The sequence below is a fragment of the Oncorhynchus mykiss genome, chromosome 20 (genome assembly GCF_013265735.2).
Source record: "Oncorhynchus mykiss isolate Arlee chromosome 20, USDA_OmykA_1.1, whole genome shotgun sequence".
Classification (NCBI taxonomy): Eukaryota; Metazoa; Chordata; class Actinopteri; order Salmoniformes; family Salmonidae; genus Oncorhynchus; species Oncorhynchus mykiss.
Window position 1 is genome coordinate 4626607 of NC_048584.1, and position 19793 is coordinate 4646399.

At 43.8% G+C, this 19793-nt stretch overlaps 15 non-coding genes across 15 annotated transcripts; all 15 read right to left on the reverse strand.

The window, feature by feature from the left end:
- Positions 1-568: 568 nt before the first annotated feature.
- LOC118942144 lies at positions 569-687 on the reverse strand. The gene has a single exon (XR_005038093.1). It is a non-coding gene; the product is annotated as a 5S ribosomal RNA (ribosomal RNA).
- Positions 688-1866: 1179 nt separating this feature from the next.
- Positions 1867-1985, reverse strand: LOC118942155. The gene has a single exon (XR_005038104.1). It is a non-coding gene; the product is annotated as a 5S ribosomal RNA (ribosomal RNA).
- Positions 1986-3164: 1179 nt separating this feature from the next.
- On the reverse strand, positions 3165-3283 carry LOC118942166. The gene has a single exon (XR_005038115.1). It is a non-coding gene; the product is annotated as a 5S ribosomal RNA (ribosomal RNA).
- A 1178-nt stretch (positions 3284-4461) lies between these two features.
- On the reverse strand, positions 4462-4580 carry LOC118942177. Its single transcript, XR_005038126.1, has one exon. It is a non-coding gene; the product is annotated as a 5S ribosomal RNA (ribosomal RNA).
- Positions 4581-5759: 1179 nt separating this feature from the next.
- Positions 5760-5878, reverse strand: LOC118942188. Its single transcript, XR_005038137.1, has one exon. It is a non-coding gene; the product is annotated as a 5S ribosomal RNA (ribosomal RNA).
- Positions 5879-7057: 1179 nt separating this feature from the next.
- Positions 7058-7176, reverse strand: LOC118942200. The gene has a single exon (XR_005038149.1). It is a non-coding gene; the product is annotated as a 5S ribosomal RNA (ribosomal RNA).
- Positions 7177-8355: 1179 nt separating this feature from the next.
- LOC118942211 lies at positions 8356-8474 on the reverse strand. Its single transcript, XR_005038160.1, has one exon. It is a non-coding gene; the product is annotated as a 5S ribosomal RNA (ribosomal RNA).
- Positions 8475-9653: 1179 nt separating this feature from the next.
- LOC118942222 lies at positions 9654-9772 on the reverse strand. Its single transcript, XR_005038171.1, has one exon. It is a non-coding gene; the product is annotated as a 5S ribosomal RNA (ribosomal RNA).
- A 1178-nt stretch (positions 9773-10950) lies between these two features.
- LOC118942233 lies at positions 10951-11069 on the reverse strand. The gene has a single exon (XR_005038182.1). It is a non-coding gene; the product is annotated as a 5S ribosomal RNA (ribosomal RNA).
- Positions 11070-12246: 1177 nt separating this feature from the next.
- Positions 12247-12365, reverse strand: LOC118942244. Its single transcript, XR_005038193.1, has one exon. It is a non-coding gene; the product is annotated as a 5S ribosomal RNA (ribosomal RNA).
- Positions 12366-13521: 1156 nt separating this feature from the next.
- Positions 13522-13640, reverse strand: LOC118942083. Its single transcript, XR_005038032.1, has one exon. It is a non-coding gene; the product is annotated as a 5S ribosomal RNA (ribosomal RNA).
- Positions 13641-14817: 1177 nt separating this feature from the next.
- Positions 14818-14936, reverse strand: LOC118942194. Its single transcript, XR_005038143.1, has one exon. It is a non-coding gene; the product is annotated as a 5S ribosomal RNA (ribosomal RNA).
- Positions 14937-16114: 1178 nt separating this feature from the next.
- Positions 16115-16233, reverse strand: LOC118942255. Its single transcript, XR_005038204.1, has one exon. It is a non-coding gene; the product is annotated as a 5S ribosomal RNA (ribosomal RNA).
- Positions 16234-17410: 1177 nt separating this feature from the next.
- Positions 17411-17529, reverse strand: LOC118942266. The gene has a single exon (XR_005038215.1). It is a non-coding gene; the product is annotated as a 5S ribosomal RNA (ribosomal RNA).
- Positions 17530-18707: 1178 nt separating this feature from the next.
- On the reverse strand, positions 18708-18826 carry LOC118942305. The gene has a single exon (XR_005038254.1). It is a non-coding gene; the product is annotated as a 5S ribosomal RNA (ribosomal RNA).
- Positions 18827-19793: the final 967 nt, after the last annotated feature.

Sequence of the window (19793 nt, forward strand, 5' to 3'; positions counted from 1 at the left end):
AATCCAGTGGCCATTTGTTTTGCAAACTCCGCAATCACATGAGCGCTACAGCAACACCGCTTAACCAAACAAAGGTCTCTTCCTGGCGCACACTTGCCTAAAAAAGGGTAACTACACCCCAAAATCGATATGTCTTCCGTTTTTCCCAGACCTCAAAAGTGGTTTCCTGCTAGGGTTTTAAATGTTGTCGTGGACATAGAACATCTAATCGTGTTATATTTCTATTAAAAAGGTGTACTTTTGAGAGCGAAAACCTGCAGAAGCAGGGACAAACGGGGGAATATAATTTTTTTGTTGTTTTTTTTTGGGGGGGGGGGCAATCATTCAAAACATTGAAGGGGATTTTACAGGGCCCTAATGGACTACAGACATTGACAGTCTCCTAGCCTAAAAACAAATGCTGAATGCACTGCCTAGATTTTGAGGTAAAGGCATTGTCCATTATTTGATTTGATCAGGCACTAACAAACTGCATTTAGTCCAATAAAAAGACACAACACTATTAGGGTGATAAATAAAAGGGAGTTGCTCCACGCATGACACAAGAGAACCCTCTGCTGGAGCAAAACGCTTACAGCACCTGGTATTCCCAGGCGGTCTCCCATCCAAGTACTAACCAGGCCCGACCCTGCTTAGCTTCCGAGATCGGACGAGATCGGGCGTATTCAGGCTGGTATGGCCGTAAGCGAAAGGCAATCTCTTGGTACACTATATAAAGTCAACGTGTCGCTTACTCTTAGGGGGACAGAGAAATGTCCACCTTGTGACACACACTGAAAAGCTCAAACCTTGCTTGCATTTCCAGACCATATATTTCACTATTGTGGGGGGGAAAAAGAGGGCATATCCTAGGTTCATACTTATGACAACTTCATGGACCTGGGCCCTATGAAATACAGCGCGCCCACACGGAATCACGAAATACAGACATTACACCGAAATTCAACAACATTACAAAATGCTTTGAGCTAAGGAGGAAATCAAATCATTCCCTTCAACTTGTTAGAAAATCCATTCATTTGCCCAAGTGAATCATAAGACATGAACAAAATGCATCAGTGATTCGTATTTCCACGCAACTTTCAGAAACTGCACAGGACTGCCCAGTTTCCGTGCGCATGCGTGCGGAGCGCGCGCATGTCTACACTTTGTGTAGCCGTTAGCGATGAGGCTAATGATAACCTTCTTGTGGTAGGTAGAGAAGGAAAGGCTTCCCACAAAAACCTTCTCAATCAAATGTTAACTGCAAAGTAGCCTATGCCAGCCTGGCAGAATTATATCATGAGTATTTGCATCAATCCAGTGGCCATTTGTTTTGCAAACTCCGCAATCACATGAGCGCTACAGCAACACCGCTTAACCAAACAAAGGTCTCTTCCTGGCGCACACTTGCCTAAAAAAGGGTAACTACACCCCAAAATCGATATGTCTTCCGTTTTTCCCAGACCTCAAAAGTGGTTTCCTGCTAGGGTTTTAAATGTTGTCGTGGACATAGAACATCTAATCGTGTTATATTTCTATTAAAAAGGTGTACTTTTGAGAGCGAAAACCTGCAGAAGCAGGGACAAACGGGGGAATATAATTTTTTTGTTGTTTTTTTTTGGGGGGGGGGGGGCAATCATTCAAAACATTGAAGGGGATTTTACAGGGCCCTAATGGACTACAGACATTGACAGTCTCCTAGCCTAAAAACAAATGCTGAATGCACTGCCTAGATTTTGAGGTAAAGGCATTGTCCATTATTTGATTTGATCAGGCACTAACAAACTGCATTTAGTCCAATAAAAAGACACAACACTATTAGGGTGATAAATAAAAGGGAGTTGCTCCACGCATGACACAAGAGAACCCTCTGCTGGAGCAAAACGCTTACAGCACCTGGTATTCCCAGGCGGTCTCCCATCCAAGTACTAACCAGGCCCGACCCTGCTTAGCTTCCGAGATCGGACGAGATCGGGCGTATTCAGGCTGGTATGGCCGTAAGCGAAAGGCAATCTCTTGGTACACTATATAAAGTCAACGTGTCGCTTACTCTTAGGGGGACAGAGAAATGTCCACCTTGTGACACACACTGAAAAGCTCAAACCTTGCTTGCATTTCCAGACCATATATTTCACTATTGTGGGGGGGAAAAAGAGGGCATATCCTAGGTTCATACTTATGACAACTTCATGGACCTGGGCCCTATGAAATACAGCGCGCCCACACGGAATCACGAAATACAGACATTACACCGAAATTCAACAACATTACAAAATGCTTTGAGCTAAGGAGGAAATCAAATCATTCCCTTCAACTTGTTAGAAAATCCATTCATTTGCCCAAGTGAATCATAAGACATGAACAAAATGCATCAGTGATTCGTATTTCCACGCAACTTTCAGAAACTGCACAGGACTGCCCAGTTTCCGTGCGCATGCGTGCGGAGCGCGCGCATGTCTACACTTTGTGTAGCCGTTAGCGATGAGGCTAATGATAACCTTCTTGTGGTAGGTAGAGAAGGAAAGGCTTCCCACAAAAACCTTCTCAATCAAATGTTAACTGCAAAGTAGCCTATGCCAGCCTGGCAGAATTATATCATGAGTATTTGCATCGATCCAGTGGCCATTTGTTTTGCAAACTCCGCAATCACATGAGCGCTACAGCAACACCGCTTAACCAAACAAAGGTCTCTTCCTGGCGCACACTTGCCTAAAAAAGGGTAACTACACCCCAAAATCGATATGTCTTCCGTTTTTCCCAGACCTCAAAAGTGGTTTCCTGCTAGGGTTTTAAATGTTGTCGTGGACATAGAACATCTAATCGTGTTATATTTCTATTAAAAATGTGTACTTTTGAGAGCGAAAACCTGCAGAAGCAGGGACAAACGGGGGAATATAATTTTTTTTTTTTTTTTTTTTTGGGGGGGGGGGGCAATCATTCAAAACATTGAAGGGGATTTTACAGGGCCCTAATGGACTACAGACATTGACAGTCTCCTAGCCTAAAAACAAATGCTGAATGCACTGCCTAGATTTTGAGGTAAAGGCATTGTCCATTATTTGATTTGATCAGGCACTAACAAACTGCATTTAGTCCAATAAAAAGACACAACACTATTAGGGTGATAAATAAAAGGGAGTTGCTCCACGCATGACACAAGAGAACCCTCTGCTGGAGCAAAACGCTTACAGCACCTGGTATTCCCAGGCGGTCTCCCATCCAAGTACTAACCAGGCCCGACCCTGCTTAGCTTCCGAGATCGGACGAGATCGGGCGTATTCAGGCTGGTATGGCCGTAAGCGAAAGGCAATCTCTTGGTACACTATATAAAGTCAACGTGTCGCTTACTCTTAGGGGGACAGAGAAATGTCCACCTTGTGACACACACTGAAAAGCTCAAACCTTGCTTGCATTTCCAGACCATATATTTCACTATTGTGGGGGGGAAAAAGAGGGCATATCCTAGGTTCATACTTATGACAACTTCATGGACCTGGGCCCTATGAAATACAGCGCGCCCACACGGAATCACGAAATACAGACATTACACCGAAATTCAACAACATTACAAAATGCTTTGAGCTAAGGAGGAAATCAAATCATTCCCTTCAACTTGTTAGAAAATCCATTCATTTGCCCAAGTGAATCATAAGACATGAACAAAATGCATCAGTGATTCGTATTTCCACGCAACTTTCAGAAACTGCACAGGACTGCCCAGTTTCCGTGCGCATGCGTGCGGAGCGCGCGCATGTCTACACTTTGTGTAGCCGTTAGCGATGAGGCTAATGATAACCTTCTTGTGGTAGGTAGAGAAGGAAAGGCTTCCCACAAAAACCTTCTCAATCAAATGTTAACTGCAAAGTAGCCTATGCCAGCCTGGCAGAATTATATCATGAGTATTTGCATCAATCCAGTGGCCATTTGTTTTGCAAACTCCGCAATCACATGAGCGCTACAGCAACACCGCTTAACCAAACAAAGGTCTCTTCCTGGCGCACACTTGCCTAAAAAAGGGTAACTACACCCCAAAATCGATATGTCTTCCGTTTTTCCCAGACCTCAAAAGTGGTTTCCTGCTAGGGTTTTAAATGTTGTCGTGGACATAGAACATCTAATCGTGTTATATTTCTATTAAAAAGGTGTACTTTTGAGAGCGAAAACCTGCAGAAGCAGGGACAAACGGGGGAATATAATTTTTTTGTTGTTTTTTTTGGGGGGGGGGGGGCAATCATTCAAAACATTGAAGGGGATTTTACAGGGCCCTAATGGACTACAGACATTGACAGTCTCCTAGCCTAAAAACAAATGCTGAATGCACTGCCTAGATTTTGAGGTAAAGGCATTGTCCATTATTTGATTTGATCAGGCACTAACAAACTGCATTTAGTCCAATAAAAAGACACAACACTATTAGGGTGATAAATAAAAGGGAGTTGCTCCACGCATGACACAAGAGAACCCTCTGCTGGAGCAAAACGCTTACAGCACCTGGTATTCCCAGGCGGTCTCCCATCCAAGTACTAACCAGGCCCGACCCTGCTTAGCTTCCGAGATCGGACGAGATCGGGCGTATTCAGGCTGGTATGGCCGTAAGCGAAAGGCAATCTCTTGGTACACTATATAAAGTCAACGTGTCGCTTACTCTTAGGGGGACAGAGAAATGTCCACCTTGTGACACACACTGAAAAGCTCAAACCTTGCTTGCATTTCCAGACCATATATTTCACTATTGTGGGGGGGAAAAAGAGGGCATATCCTAGGTTCATACTTATGACAACTTCATGGACCTGGGCCCTATGAAATACAGCGCGCCCACACGGAATCACGAAATACAGACATTACACCGAAATTCAACAACATTACAAAATGCTTTGAGCTAAGGAGGAAATCAAATCATTCCCTTCAACTTGTTAGAAAATCCATTCATTTGCCCAAGTGAATCATAAGACATGAACAAAATGCATCAGTGATTCGTATTTCCACGCAACTTTCAGAAACTGCACAGGACTGCCCAGTTTCCGTGCGCATGCGTGCGGAGCGCGCGCATGTCTACACTTTGTGTAGCCGTTAGCGATGAGGCTAATGATAACCTTCTTGTGGTAGGTAGAGAAGGAAAGGCTTCCCACAAAAACCTTCTCAATCAAATGTTAACTGCAAAGTAGCCTATGCCAGCCTGGCAGAATTATATCATGAGTATTTGCATCGATCCAGTGGCCATTTGTTTTGCAAACTCCGCAATCACATGAGCGCTACAGCAACACCGCTTAACCAAACAAAGGTCTCTTCCTGGCGCACACTTGCCTAAAAAAGGGTAACTACACCCCAAAATCGATATGTCTTCCGTTTTTCCCAGACCTCAAAAGTGGTTTCCTGCTAGGGTTTTAAATGTTGTCGTGGACATAGAACATCTAATCGTGTTATATTTCTATTAAAAATGTGTACTTTTGAGAGCGAAAACCTGCAGAAGCAGGGACAAACGGGGGAATATAATTTTTTTTTTTTTTTTTTTTTGGGGGGGGGGGGCAATCATTCAAAACATTGAAGGGGATTTTACAGGGCCCTAATGGACTACAGACATTGACAGTCTCCTAGCCTAAAAACAAATGCTGAATGCACTGCCTAGATTTTGAGGTAAAGGCATTGTCCATTATTTGATTTGATCAGGCACTAACAAACTGCATTTAGTCCAATAAAAAGACACAACACTATTAGGGTGATAAATAAAAGGGAGTTGCTCCACGCATGACACAAGAGAACCCTCTGCTGGAGCAAAACGCTTACAGCACCTGGTATTCCCAGGCGGTCTCCCATCCAAGTACTAACCAGGCCCGACCCTGCTTAGCTTCCGAGATCGGACGAGATCGGGCGTATTCAGGCTGGTATGGCCGTAAGCGAAAGGCAATCTCTTGGTACACTATATAAAGTCAACGTGTCGCTTACTCTTAGGGGGACAGAGAAATGTCCACCTTGTGACACACACTGAAAAGCTCAAACCTTGCTTGCATTTCCAGACCATATATTTCACTATTGTGGGGGGGAAAAAGAGGGCATATCCTAGGTTCATACTTATGACAACTTCATGGACCTGGGCCCTATGAAATACAGCGCGCCCACACGGAATCACGAAATACAGACATTACACCGAAATTCAACAACATTACAAAATGCTTTGAGCTAAGGAGGAAATCAAATCATTCCCTTCAACTTGTTAGAAAATCCATTCATTTGCCCAAGTGAATCATAAGACATGAACAAAATGCATCAGTGATTCGTATTTCCACGCAACTTTCAGAAACTGCACAGGACTGCCCAGTTTCCGTGCGCATGCGTGCGGAGCGCGCGCATGTCTACACTTTGTGTAGCCGTTAGCGATGAGGCTAATGATAACCTTCTTGTGGTAGGTAGAGAAGGAAAGGCTTCCCACAAAAACCTTCTCAATCAAATGTTAACTGCAAAGTAGCCTATGCCAGCCTGGCAGAATTATATCATGAGTATTTGCATCAATCCAGTGGCCATTTGTTTTGCAAACTCCGCAATCACATGAGCGCTACAGCAACACCGCTTAACCAAACAAAGGTCTCTTCCTGGCGCACACTTGCCTAAAAAAGGGTAACTACACCCCAAAATCGATATGTCTTCCGTTTTTCCCAGACCTCAAAAGTGGTTTCCTGCTAGGGTTTTAAATGTTGTCGTGGACATAGAACATCTAATCGTGTTATATTTCTATTAAAAAGGTGTACTTTTGAGAGCGAAAACCTGCAGAAGCAGGGACAAACGGGGGAATATAATTTTTTTGTTGTTTTTTTTTGGGGGGGGGGGGGCAATCATTCAAAACATTGAAGGGGATTTTACAGGGCCCTAATGGACTACAGACATTGACAGTCTCCTAGCCTAAAAACAAATGCTGAATGCACTGCCTAGATTTTGAGGTAAAGGCATTGTCCATTATTTGATTTGATCAGGCACTAACAAACTGCATTTAGTCCAATAAAAAGACACAACACTATTAGGGTGATAAATAAAAGGGAGTTGCTCCACGCATGACACAAGAGAACCCTCTGCTGGAGCAAAACGCTTACAGCACCTGGTATTCCCAGGCGGTCTCCCATCCAAGTACTAACCAGGCCCGACCCTGCTTAGCTTCCGAGATCGGACGAGATCGGGCGTATTCAGGCTGGTATGGCCGTAAGCGAAAGGCAATCTCTTGGTACACTATATAAAGTCAACGTGTCGCTTACTCTTAGGGGGACAGAGAAATGTCCACCTTGTGACACACACTGAAAAGCTCAAACCTTGCTTGCATTTCCAGACCATATATTTCACTATTGTGGGGGGGAAAAAGAGGGCATATCCTAGGTTCATACTTATGACAACTTCATGGACCTGGGCCCTATGAAATACAGCGCGCCCACACGGAATCACGAAATACAGACATTACACCGAAATTCAACAACATTACAAAATGCTTTGAGCTAAGGAGGAAATCAAATCATTCCCTTCAACTTGTTAGAAAATCCATTCATTTGCCCAAGTGAATCATAAGACATGAACAAAATGCATCAGTGATTCGTATTTCCACGCAACTTTCAGAAACTGCACAGGACTGCCCAGTTTCCGTGCGCATGCGTGCGGAGCGCGCGCATGTCTACACTTTGTGTAGCCGTTAGCGATGAGGCTAATGATAACCTTCTTGTGGTAGGTAGAGAAGGAAAGGCTTCCCACAAAAACCTTCTCAATCAAATGTTAACTGCAAAGTAGCCTATGCCAGCCTGGCAGAATTATATCATGAGTATTTGCATCGATCCAGTGGCCATTTGTTTTGCAAACTCCGCAATCACATGAGCGCTACAGCAACACCGCTTAACCAAACAAAGGTCTCTTCCTGGCGCACACTTGCCTAAAAAAGGGTAACTACACCCCAAAATCGATATGTCTTCCGTTTTTCCCAGACCTCAAAAGTGGTTTCCTGCTAGGGTTTTAAATGTTGTCGTGGACATAGAACATCTAATCGTGTTATATTTCTATTAAAAATGTGTACTTTTGAGAGCGAAAACCTGCAGAAGCAGGGACAAACGGGGGAATATAATTTTTTTTTTTTTTTTTTTTTGGGGGGGGGGGGCAATCATTCAAAACATTGAAGGGGATTTTACAGGGCCCTAATGGACTACAGACATTGACAGTCTCCTAGCCTAAAAACAAATGCTGAATGCACTGCCTAGATTTTGAGGTAAAGGCATTGTCCATTATTTGATTTGATCAGGCACTAACAAACTGCATTTAGTCCAATAAAAAGACACAACACTATTAGGGTGATAAATAAAAGGGAGTTGCTCCACGCATGACACAAGAGAACCCTCTGCTGGAGCAAAACGCTTACAGCACCTGGTATTCCCAGGCGGTCTCCCATCCAAGTACTAACCAGGCCCGACCCTGCTTAGCTTCCGAGATCGGACGAGATCGGGCGTATTCAGGCTGGTATGGCCGTAAGCGAAAGGCAATCTCTTGGTACACTATATAAAGTCAACGTGTCGCTTACTCTTAGGGGGACAGAGAAATGTCCACCTTGTGACACACACTGAAAAGCTCAAACCTTGCTTGCATTTCCAGACCATATATTTCACTATTGTGGGGGGGAAAAAGAGGGCATATCCTAGGTTCATACTTATGACAACTTCATGGACCTGGGCCCTATGAAATACAGCGCGCCCACACGGAATCACGAAATACAGACATTACACCGAAATTCAACAACATTACAAAATGCTTTGAGCTAAGGAGGAAATCAAATCATTCCCTTCAACTTGTTAGAAAATCCATTCATTTGCCCAAGTGAATCATAAGACATGAACAAAATGCATCAGTGATTCGTATTTCCACGCAACTTTCAGAAACTGCACAGGACTGCCCAGTTTCCGTGCGCATGCGTGCGGAGCGCGCGCATGTCTACACTTTGTGTAGCCGTTAGCGATGAGGCTAATGATAACCTTCTTGTGGTAGGTAGAGAAGGAAAGGCTTCCCACAAAAACCTTCTCAATCAAATGTTAACTGCAAAGTAGCCTATGCCAGCCTGGCAGAATTATATCATGAGTATTTGCATCGATCCAGTGGCCATTTGTTTTGCAAACTCCGCAATCACATGAGCGCTACAGCAACACCGCTTAACCAAACAAAGGTCTCTTCCTGGCGCACACTTGCCTAAAAAAGGGTAACTACACCCCAAAATCGATATGTCTTCCGTTTTTCCCAGACCTCAAAAGTGGTTTCCTGCTAGGGTTTTAAATGTTGTCGTGGACATAGAACATCTAATCGTGTTATATTTCTATTAAAAATGTGTACTTTTGAGAGCGAAAACCTGCAGAAGCAGGGACAAACGGGGGAATATAATTTTTTTTTTTTTTTTTTTTTGGGGGGGGGGGGCAATCATTCAAAACATTGAAGGGGATTTTACAGGGCCCTAATGGACTACAGACATTGACAGTCTCCTAGCCTAAAAACAAATGCTGAATGCACTGCCTAGATTTTGAGGTAAAGGCATTGTCCATTATTTGATTTGATCAGGCACTAACAAACTGCATTTAGTCCAATAAAAAGACACAACACTATTAGGGTGATAAATAAAAGGGAGTTGCTCCACGCATGACACAAGAGAACCCTCTGCTGGAGCAAAACGCTTACAGCACCTGGTATTCCCAGGCGGTCTCCCATCCAAGTACTAACCAGGCCCGACCCTGCTTAGCTTCCGAGATCGGACGAGATCGGGCGTATTCAGGCTGGTATGGCCGTAAGCGAAAGGCAATCTCTTGGTACACTATATAAAGTCAACGTGTCGCTTACTCTTAGGGGGACAGAGAAATGTCCACCTTGTGACACACACTGAAAAGCTCAAACCTTGCTTGCATTTCCAGACCATATATTTCACTATTGTGGGGGGGAAAAAGAGGGCATATCCTAGGTTCATACTTATGACAACTTCATGGACCTGGGCCCTATGAAATACAGCGCGCCCACACGGAATCACGAAATACAGACATTACACCGAAATTCAACAACATTACAAAATGCTTTGAGCTAAGGAGGAAATCAAATCATTCCCTTCAACTTGTTAGAAAATCCATTCATTTGCCCAAGTGAATCATAAGACATGAACAAAATGCATCAGTGATTCGTATTTCCACGCAACTTTCAGAAACTGCACAGGACTGCCCAGTTTCCGTGCGCATGCGTGCGGAGCGCGCGCATGTCTACACTTTGTGTAGCCGTTAGCGATGAGGCTAATGATAACCTTCTTGTGGTAGGTAGAGAAGGAAAGGCTTCCCACAAAAACCTTCTCAATCAAATGTTAACTGCAAAGTAGCCTATGCCAGCCTGGCAGAATTATATCATGAGTATTTGCATCAATCCAGTGGCCATTTGTTTTGCAAACTCCGCAATCACATGAGCGCTACAGCAACACCGCTTAACCAAACAAAGGTCTCTTCCTGGCGCACACTTGCCTAAAAAAGGGTAACTACACCCCAAAATCGATATGTCTTCCGTTTTTCCCAGACCTCAAAAGTGGTTTCCTGCTAGGGTTTTAAATGTTGTCGTGGACATAGAACATCTAATCGTGTTATATTTCTATTAAAAAGGTGTACTTTTGAGAGCGAAAACCTGCAGAAGCAGGGACAAACGGGGGAATATAATTTTTTTGTTGTTTTTTTTTTGGGGGGGGGGGCAATCATTCAAAACATTGAAGGGGATTTTACAGGGCCCTAATGGACTACAGACATTGACAGTCTCCTAGCCTAAAAACAAATGCTGAATGCACTGCCTAGATTTTGAGGTAAAGGCATTGTCCATTATTTGATTTGATCAGGCACTAACAAACTGCATTTAGTCCAATAAAAAGACACAACACTATTAGGGTGATAAATAAAAGGGAGTTGCTCCACGCATGACACAAGAGAACCCTCTGCTGGAGCAAAACGCTTACAGCACCTGGTATTCCCAGGCGGTCTCCCATCCAAGTACTAACCAGGCCCGACCCTGCTTAGCTTCCGAGATCGGACGAGATCGGGCGTATTCAGGCTGGTATGGCCGTAAGCGAAAGGCAATCTCTTGGTACACTATATAAAGTCAACGTGTCGCTTACTCTTAGGGGGACAGAGAAATGTCCACCTTGTGACACACACTGAAAAGCTCAAACCTTGCTTGCATTTCCAGACCATATATTTCACTATTGTGGGGGGGAAAAAGAGGGCATATCCTAGGTTCATACTTATGACAACTTCATGGACCTGGGCCCTATGAAATACAGCGCGCCCACACGGAATCACGAAATACAGACATTACACCGAAATTCAACAACATTACAAAATGCTTTGAGCTAAGGAGGAAATCAAATCATTCCCTTCAACTTGTTAGAAAATCCATTCATTTGCCCAAGTGAATCATAAGACATGAACAAAATGCATCAGTGATTCGTATTTCCACGCAACTTTCAGAAACTGCACAGGACTGCCCAGTTTCCGTGCGCATGCGTGCGGAGCGCGCGCATGTCTACACTTTGTGTAGCCGTTAGCGATGAGGCTAATGATAACCTTCTTGTGGTAGGTAGAGAAGGAAAGGCTTCCCACAAAAACCTTCTCAATCAAATGTTAACTGCAAAGTAGCCTATGCCAGCCTGGCAGAATTATATCATGAGTATTTGCATCAATCCAGTGGCCATTTGTTTTGCAAACTCCGCAATCACATGAGCGCTACAGCAACACCGCTTAACCAAACAAAGGTCTCTTCCTGGCGCACACTTGCCTAAAAAAGGGTAACTACACCCCAAAATCGATATGTCTTCCGTTTTTCCCAGACCTCAAAAGTGGTTTCCTGCTAGGGTTTTAAATGTTGTCGTGGACATAGAACATCTAATCGTGTTATATTTCTATTAAAAAGGTGTACTTTTGAGAGCGAAAACCTGCAGAAGCAGGGACAAACGGGGGAATATAATTTTTTTGTTGTTTTTTTTTGGGGGGGGGGGCAATCATTCAAAACATTGAAGGGGATTTTACAGGGCCCTAATGGACTACAGACATTGACAGTCTCCTAGCCTAAAAACAAATGCTGAATGCACTGCCTAGATTTTGAGGTAAAGGCATTGTCCATTATTTGATTTGATCAGGCACTAACAAACTGCATTTAGTCCAATAAAAAGACACAACACTATTAGGGTGATAAATAAAAGGGAGTTGCTCCACGCATGACACAAGAGAACCCTCTGCTGGAGCAAAACGCTTACAGCACCTGGTATTCCCAGGCGGTCTCCCATCCAAGTACTAACCAGGCCCGACCCTGCTTAGCTTCCGAGATCGGACGAGATCGGGCGTATTCAGGCTGGTATGGCCGTAAGCGAAAGGCAATCTCTTGGTACACTATATAAAGTCAACGTGTCGCTTACTCTTAGGGGGACAGAGAAATGTCCACCTTGTGACACACACTGAAAAGCTCAAACCTTGCTTGCATTTCCAGACCATATATTTCACTATTGTGGGGGGGAAAAAGAGGGCATATCCTAGGTTCATACTTATGACAACTTCATGGACCTGGGCCCTATGAAATACAGCGCGCCCACACGGAATCACGAAATACAGACATTACACCGAAATTCAACAACATTACAAAATGCTTTGAGCTAAGGAGGAAATCAAATCATTCCCTTCAACTTGTTAGAAAATCCATTCATTTGCCCAAGTGAATCATAAGACATGAACAAAATGCATCAGTGATTCGTATTTCCACGCAACTTTCAGAAACTGCACAGGACTGCCCAGTTTCCGTGCGCATGCGTGCGGAGCGCGCGCATGTCTACACTTTGTGTAGCCGTTAGCGATGAGGCTAATGATAACCTTCTTGTGGTAGGTAGAGAAGGAAAGGCTTCCCACAAAAACCTTCTCAATCAAATGTTAACTGCAAAGTAGCCTATGCCAGCCTGGCAGAATTATATCATGAGTATTTGCATCAATCCAGTGGCCATTTGTTTTGCAAACTCCGCAATCACATGAGCGCTACAGCAACACCGCTTAACCAAACAAAGGTCTCTTCCTGGCGCACACACCCCAAAATCGATATGTCTTCCGTTTTTCCCAGACCTCAAAAGTGGTTTCCTGCTAGGGTTTTAAATGTTGTCGTGGACATAGAACATCTAATCGTGTTATATTTCTATTAAAAAGGTGTACTTTTGAGAGCGAAAACCTGCAGAAGCAGGGACAAACGGGGGAATATAATTTTTTTGTTGTTTTTTTTTTTGGGGGGGGGGCAATCATTCAAAACATTGAAGGGGATTTTACAGGGCCCTAATGGACTACAGACATTGACAGTCTCCTAGCCTAAAAACAAATGCTGAATGCACTGCCTAGATTTTGAGGTAAAGGCATTGTCCATTATTTGATTTGATCAGGCACTAACAAACTGCATTTAGTCCAATAAAAAGACACAACACTATTAGGGTGATAAATAAAAGGGAGTTGCTCCACGCATGACACAAGAGAACCCTCTGCTGGAGCAAAACGCTTACAGCACCTGGTATTCCCAGGCGGTCTCCCATCCAAGTACTAACCAGGCCCGACCCTGCTTAGCTTCCGAGATCGGACGAGATCGGGTGTATTCAGGCTGGTATGGCCGTAAGCGAAAGGCAATCTCTTGGTACACTATATAAAGTCAACGTGTCGCTTACTCTTAGGGGGACAGAGAAATGTCCACCTTGTGACACACACTGAAAAGCTCAAACCTTGCTTGCATTTCCAGACCATATATTTCACTATTGTGGGGGGGAAAAAGAGGGCATATCCTAGGTTCATACTTATGACAACTTCATGGACCTGGGCCCTATGAAATACAGCGCGCCCACACGGAATCACGAAATACAGACATTACACCGAAATTCAACAACATTACAAAATGCTTTGAGCTAAGGAGGAAATCAAATCATTCCCTTCAACTTGTTAGAAAATCCATTCATTTGCCCAAGTGAATCATAAGACATGAACAAAATGCATCAGTGATTCGTATTTCCACGCAACTTTCAGAAACTGCACAGGACTGCCCAGTTTCCGTGCGCATGCGTGCGGAGCGCGCGCATGTCTACACTTTGTGTAGCCGTTAGCGATGAGGCTAATGATAACCTTCTTGTGGTAGGTAGAGAAGGAAAGGCTTCCCACAAAAACCTTCTCAATCAAATGTTAACTGCAAAGTAGCCTATGCCAGCCTGGCAGAATTATATCATGAGTATTTGCATCAATCCAGTGGCCATTTGTTTTGCAAACTCCGCAATCACATGAGCGCTACAGCAACACCGCTTAACCAAACAAAGGTCTCTTCCTGGCGCACACTTGCCTAAAAAAGGGTAACTACACCCCAAAATCGATATGTCTTCCGTTTTTCCCAGACCTCAAAAGTGGTTTCCTGCTAGGGTTTTAAATGTTGTCGTGGACATAGAACATCTAATCGTGTTATATTTCTATTAAAAAGGTGTACTTTTGAGAGCGAAAACCTGCAGAAGCAGGGACAAACGGGGGAATATAATTTTTTTGTTGTTTTTTTTTGGGGGGGGGGGCAATCATTCAAAACATTGAAGGGGATTTTACAGGGCCCTAATGGACTACAGACATTGACAGTCTCCTAGCCTAAAAACAAATGCTGAATGCACTGCCTAGATTTTGAGGTAAAGGCATTGTCCATTATTTGATTTGATCAGGCACTAACAAACTGCATTTAGTCCAATAAAAAGACACAACACTATTAGGGTGATAAATAAAAGGGAGTTGCTCCACGCATGACACAAGAGAACCCTCTGCTGGAGCAAAACGCTTACAGCACCTGGTATTCCCAGGCGGTCTCCCATCCAAGTACTAACCAGGCCCGACCCTGCTTAGCTTCCGAGATCGGACGAGATCGGGTGTATTCAGGCTGGTATGGCCGTAAGCGAAAGGCAATCTCTTGGTACACTATATAAAGTCAACGTGTCGCTTACTCTTAGGGGGACAGAGAAATGTCCACCTTGTGACACACACTGAAAAGCTCAAATCTTGCTTGCATTTCCAGACCATATATTTCACTATTGTGGGGGGGAAAAAGAGGGCATATCCTAGGTTCATACTTATGACAACTTCATGGACCTGGGCCCTATGAAATACAGCGCGCCCACACGGAATCACGAAATACAGACATTACACCGAAATTCAACAACATTACAAAATGCTTTGAGCTAAGGAGGAAATCAAATCATTCCCTTCAACTTGTTAGAAAATCCATTCATTTGCCCAAGTGAATCATAAGACATGAACAAAATGCATCAGTGATTCGTATTTCCACGCAACTTTCAGAAACTGCACAGGACTGCCCAGTTTCCGTGCGCATGCGTGCGGAGCGCGCGCATGTCTACACTTTGTGTAGCCGTTAGCGATGAGGCTAATGATAACCTTCTTGTGGTAGGTAGAGAAGGAAAGGCTTCCCACAAAAACCTTCTCAATCAAATGTTAACTGCAAAGTAGCCTATGCCAGCCTGGCAGAATTATATCATGAGTATTTGCATCAATCCAGTGGCCATTTGTTTTGCAAACTCCGCAATCACATGAGCGCTACAGCAACACCGCTTAACCAAACAAAGGTCTCTTCCTGGCGCACACTTGCCTAAAAAAGGGTAACTACACCCCAAAATCGATATGTCTTCCGTTTTTCCCAGACCTCAAAAGTGGTTTCCTGCTAGGGTTTTAAATGTTGTCGTGGACATAGAACATCTAATCGTGTTATATTTCTATTAAAAAGGTGTACTTTTGAGAGCGAAAACCTGCAGAAGCAGGGACAAACGGGGGAATATAATTTTTTTGTTGTTTTTTTTTTGGGGGGGGGGGCAATCATTCAAAACATTGAAGGGGATTTTACAGGGCCCTAATGGACTACAGACATTGACAGTCTCCTAGCCTAAAAACAAATGCTGAATGCACTGCCTAGATTTTGAGGTAAAGGCATTGTCCATTATTTGATTTGATCAGGCACTAACAAACTGCATTTAGTCCAATAAAAAGACACAACACTATTAGGGTGATAAATAAAAGGGAGTTGCTCCACGCATGACACAAGAGAACCCTCTGCTGGAGCAAAACGCTTACAGCACCTGGTATTCCCAGGCGGTCTCCCATCCAAGTACTAACCAGGCCCGACCCTGCTTAGCTTCCGAGATCGGACGAGATCGGGCGTATTCAGGCTGGTATGGCCGTAAGCGAAAGGCAATCTCTTGGTACACTATATAAAGTCAACGTGTCGCTTACTCTTAGGGGGACAGAGAAATGTCCACCTTGTGACACACACTGAAAAGCTCAAACCTTGCTTGCATTTCCAGACCATATATTTCACTATTGTGGGGGGGAAAAAGAGGGCATATCCTAGGTTCATACTTATGACAACTTCATGGACCTGGGCCCTATGAAATACAGCGCGCCCACACGGAATCACGAAATACAGACATTACACCGAAATTCAACAACATTACAAAATGCTTTGAGCTAAGGAGGAAATCAAATCATTCCCTTCAACTTGTTAGAAAATCCATTCATTTGCCCAAGTGAATCATAAGACATGAACAAAATGCATCAGTGATTCGTATTTCCACGCAACTTTCAGAAACTGCACAGGACTGCCCAGTTTCCGTGCGCATGCGTGCGGAGCGCGCGCATGTCTACACTTTGTGTAGCCGTTAGCGATGAGGCTAATGATAACCTTCTTGTGGTAGGTAGAGAAGGAAAGGCTTCCCACAAAAACCTTCTCAATCAAATGTTAACTGCAAAGTAGCCTATGCCAGCCTGGCAGAATTATATCATGAGTATTTGCATCGATCCAGTGGCCATTTGTTTTGCAAACTCCGCAATCACATGAGCGCTACAGCAACACCGCTTAACCAAACAAAGGTCTCTTCCTGGCGCACACTTGCCTAAAAAAGGGTAACTACACCCCAAAATCGATATGTCTTCCGTTTTTCCCAGACCTCAAAAGTGGTTTCCTGCTAGGGTTTTAAATGTTGTCGTGGACATAGAACATCTAATCGTGTTATATTTCTATTAAAAATGTGTACTTTTGAGAGCGAAAACCTGCAGAAGCAGGGACAAACGGGGGAATATAATTTTTTTTTTTTTTTTTTTGGGGGGGGGGGGCAATCATTCAAAACATTGAAGGGGATTTTACAGGGCCCTAATGGACTACAGACATTGACAGTCTCCTAGCCTAAAAACAAATGCTGAATGCACTGCCTAGATTTTGAGGTAAAGGCATTGTCCATTATTTGATTTGATCAGGCACTAACAAACTGCATTTAGTCCAATAAAAAGACACAACACTATTAGGGTGATAAATAAAAGGGAGTTGCTCCACGCATGACACAAGAGAACCCTCTGCTGGAGCAAAACGCTTACAGCACCTGGTATTCCCAGGCGGTCTCCCATCCAAGTACTAACCAGGCCCGACCCTGCTTAGCTTCCGAGATCGGACGAGATCGGGCGTATTCAGGCTGGTATGGCCGTAAGCGAAAGGCAATCTCTTGGTACACTATATAAAGTCAACGTGTCGCTTACTCTTAGGGGGACAGAGAAATGTCCACCTTGTGACACACACTGAAAAGCTCAAACCTTGCTTGCATTTCCAGACCATATATTTCACTATTGTGGGGGGGAAAAAGAGGGCATATCCTAGGTTCATACTTATGACAACTTCATGGACCTGGGCCCTATGAAATACAGCGCGCCCACACGGAATCACGAAATACAGACATTACACCGAAATTCAACAACATTACAAAATGCTTTGAGCTAAGGAGGAAATCAAATCATTCCCTTCAACTTGTTAGAAAATCCATTCATTTGCCCAAGTGAATCATAAGACATGAACAAAATGCATCAGTGATTCGTATTTCCACGCAACTTTCAGAAACTGCACAGGACTGCCCAGTTTCCGTGCGCATGCGTGCGGAGCGCGCGCATGTCTACACTTTGTGTAGCCGTTAGCGATGAGGCTAATGATAACCTTCTTGTGGTAGGTAGAGAAGGAAAGGCTTCCCACAAAAACCTTCTCAATCAAATGTTAACTGCAAAGTAGCCTATGCCAGCCTGGCAGAATTATATCATGAGTATTTGCATCAATCCAGTGGCCATTTGTTTTGCAAACTCCGCAATCACATGAGCGCTACAGCAACACCGCTTAACCAAACAAAGGTCTCTTCCTGGCGCACACTTGCCTAAAAAAGGGTAACTACACCCCAAAATCGATATGTCTTCCGTTTTTCCCAGACCTCAAAAGTGGTTTCCTGCTAGGGTTTTAAATGTTGTCGTGGACATAGAACATCTAATCGTGTTATATTTCTATTAAAAAGGTGTACTTTTGAGAGCGAAAACCTGCAGAAGCAGGGACAAACGGGGGAATATAATTTTTTTGTTGTTTTTTTTTTTGGGGGGGGGGCAATCATTCAAAACATTGAAGGGGATTTTACAGGGCCCTAATGGACTACAGACATTGACAGTCTCCTAGCCTAAAAACAAATGCTGAATGCACTGCCTAGATTTTGAGGTAAAGGCATTGTCCATTATTTGATTTGATCAGGCACTAACAAACTGCATTTAGTCCAATAAAAAGACACAACACTATTAGGGTGATAAATAAAAGGGAGTTGCTCCACGCATGACACAAGAGAACCCTCTGCTGGAGCAAAACGCTTACAGCACCTGGTATTCCCAGGCGGTCTCCCATCCAAGTACTAACCAGGCCCGACCCTGCTTAGCTTCCGAGATCGGACGAGATCGGGTGTATTCAGGCTGGTATGGCCGTAAGCGAAAGGCAATCTCTTGGTACACTATATAAAGTCAACGTGTCGCTTACTCTTAGGGGGACAGAGAAATGTCCACCTTGTGACACACACTGAAAAGCTCAAACCTTGCTTGCATTTCCAGACCATATATTTCACTATTGTGGGGGGGAAAAAGAGGGCATATCCTAGGTTCATACTTATGACAACTTCATGGACCTGGGCCCTATGAAATACAGCGCGCCCACACGGAATCACGAAATACAGACATTACACCGAAATTCAACAACATTACAAAATGCTTTGAGCTAAGGAGGAAATCAAATCATTCCCTTCAACTTGTTAGAAAATCCATTCATTTGCCCAAGTGAATCATAAGACATGAACAAAATGCATCAGTGATTCGTATTTCCACGCAACTTTCAGAAACTGCACAGGACTGCCCAGTTTCCGTGCGCATGCGTGCGGAGCGCGCGCATGTCTACACTTTGTGTAGCCGTTAGCGATGAGGCTAATGATAACCTTCTTGTGGTAGGTAGAGAAGGAAAGGCTTCCCACAAAAACCTTCTCAATCAAATGTTAACTGCAAAGTAGCCTATGCCAGCCTGGCAGAATTATATCATGAGTATTTGCATCAATCCAGTGGCCATTTGTTTTGCAAACTCCGCAATCACATGAGCGCTACAGCAACACCGCTTAACCAAACAAAGGTCTCTTCCTGGCGCACACTTGCCTAAAAAAGGGTAACTACACCCCAAAATCGATATGTCTTCCGTTTTTCCCAGACCTCAAAAGTGGTTTCCTGCTAGGGTTTTAAATGTTGTCGTGGACATAGAACATCTAATCGTGTTATATTTCTATTAAAAAGGTGTACTTTTGAGAGCGAAAACCTGCAGAAGCAGGGACAAACGGGGGAATATAATTTTTTTGTTGTTTTTTTTTTGGGGGGGGGGGCAATCATTCAAAACATTGAAGGGGATTTTACAGGGCCCTA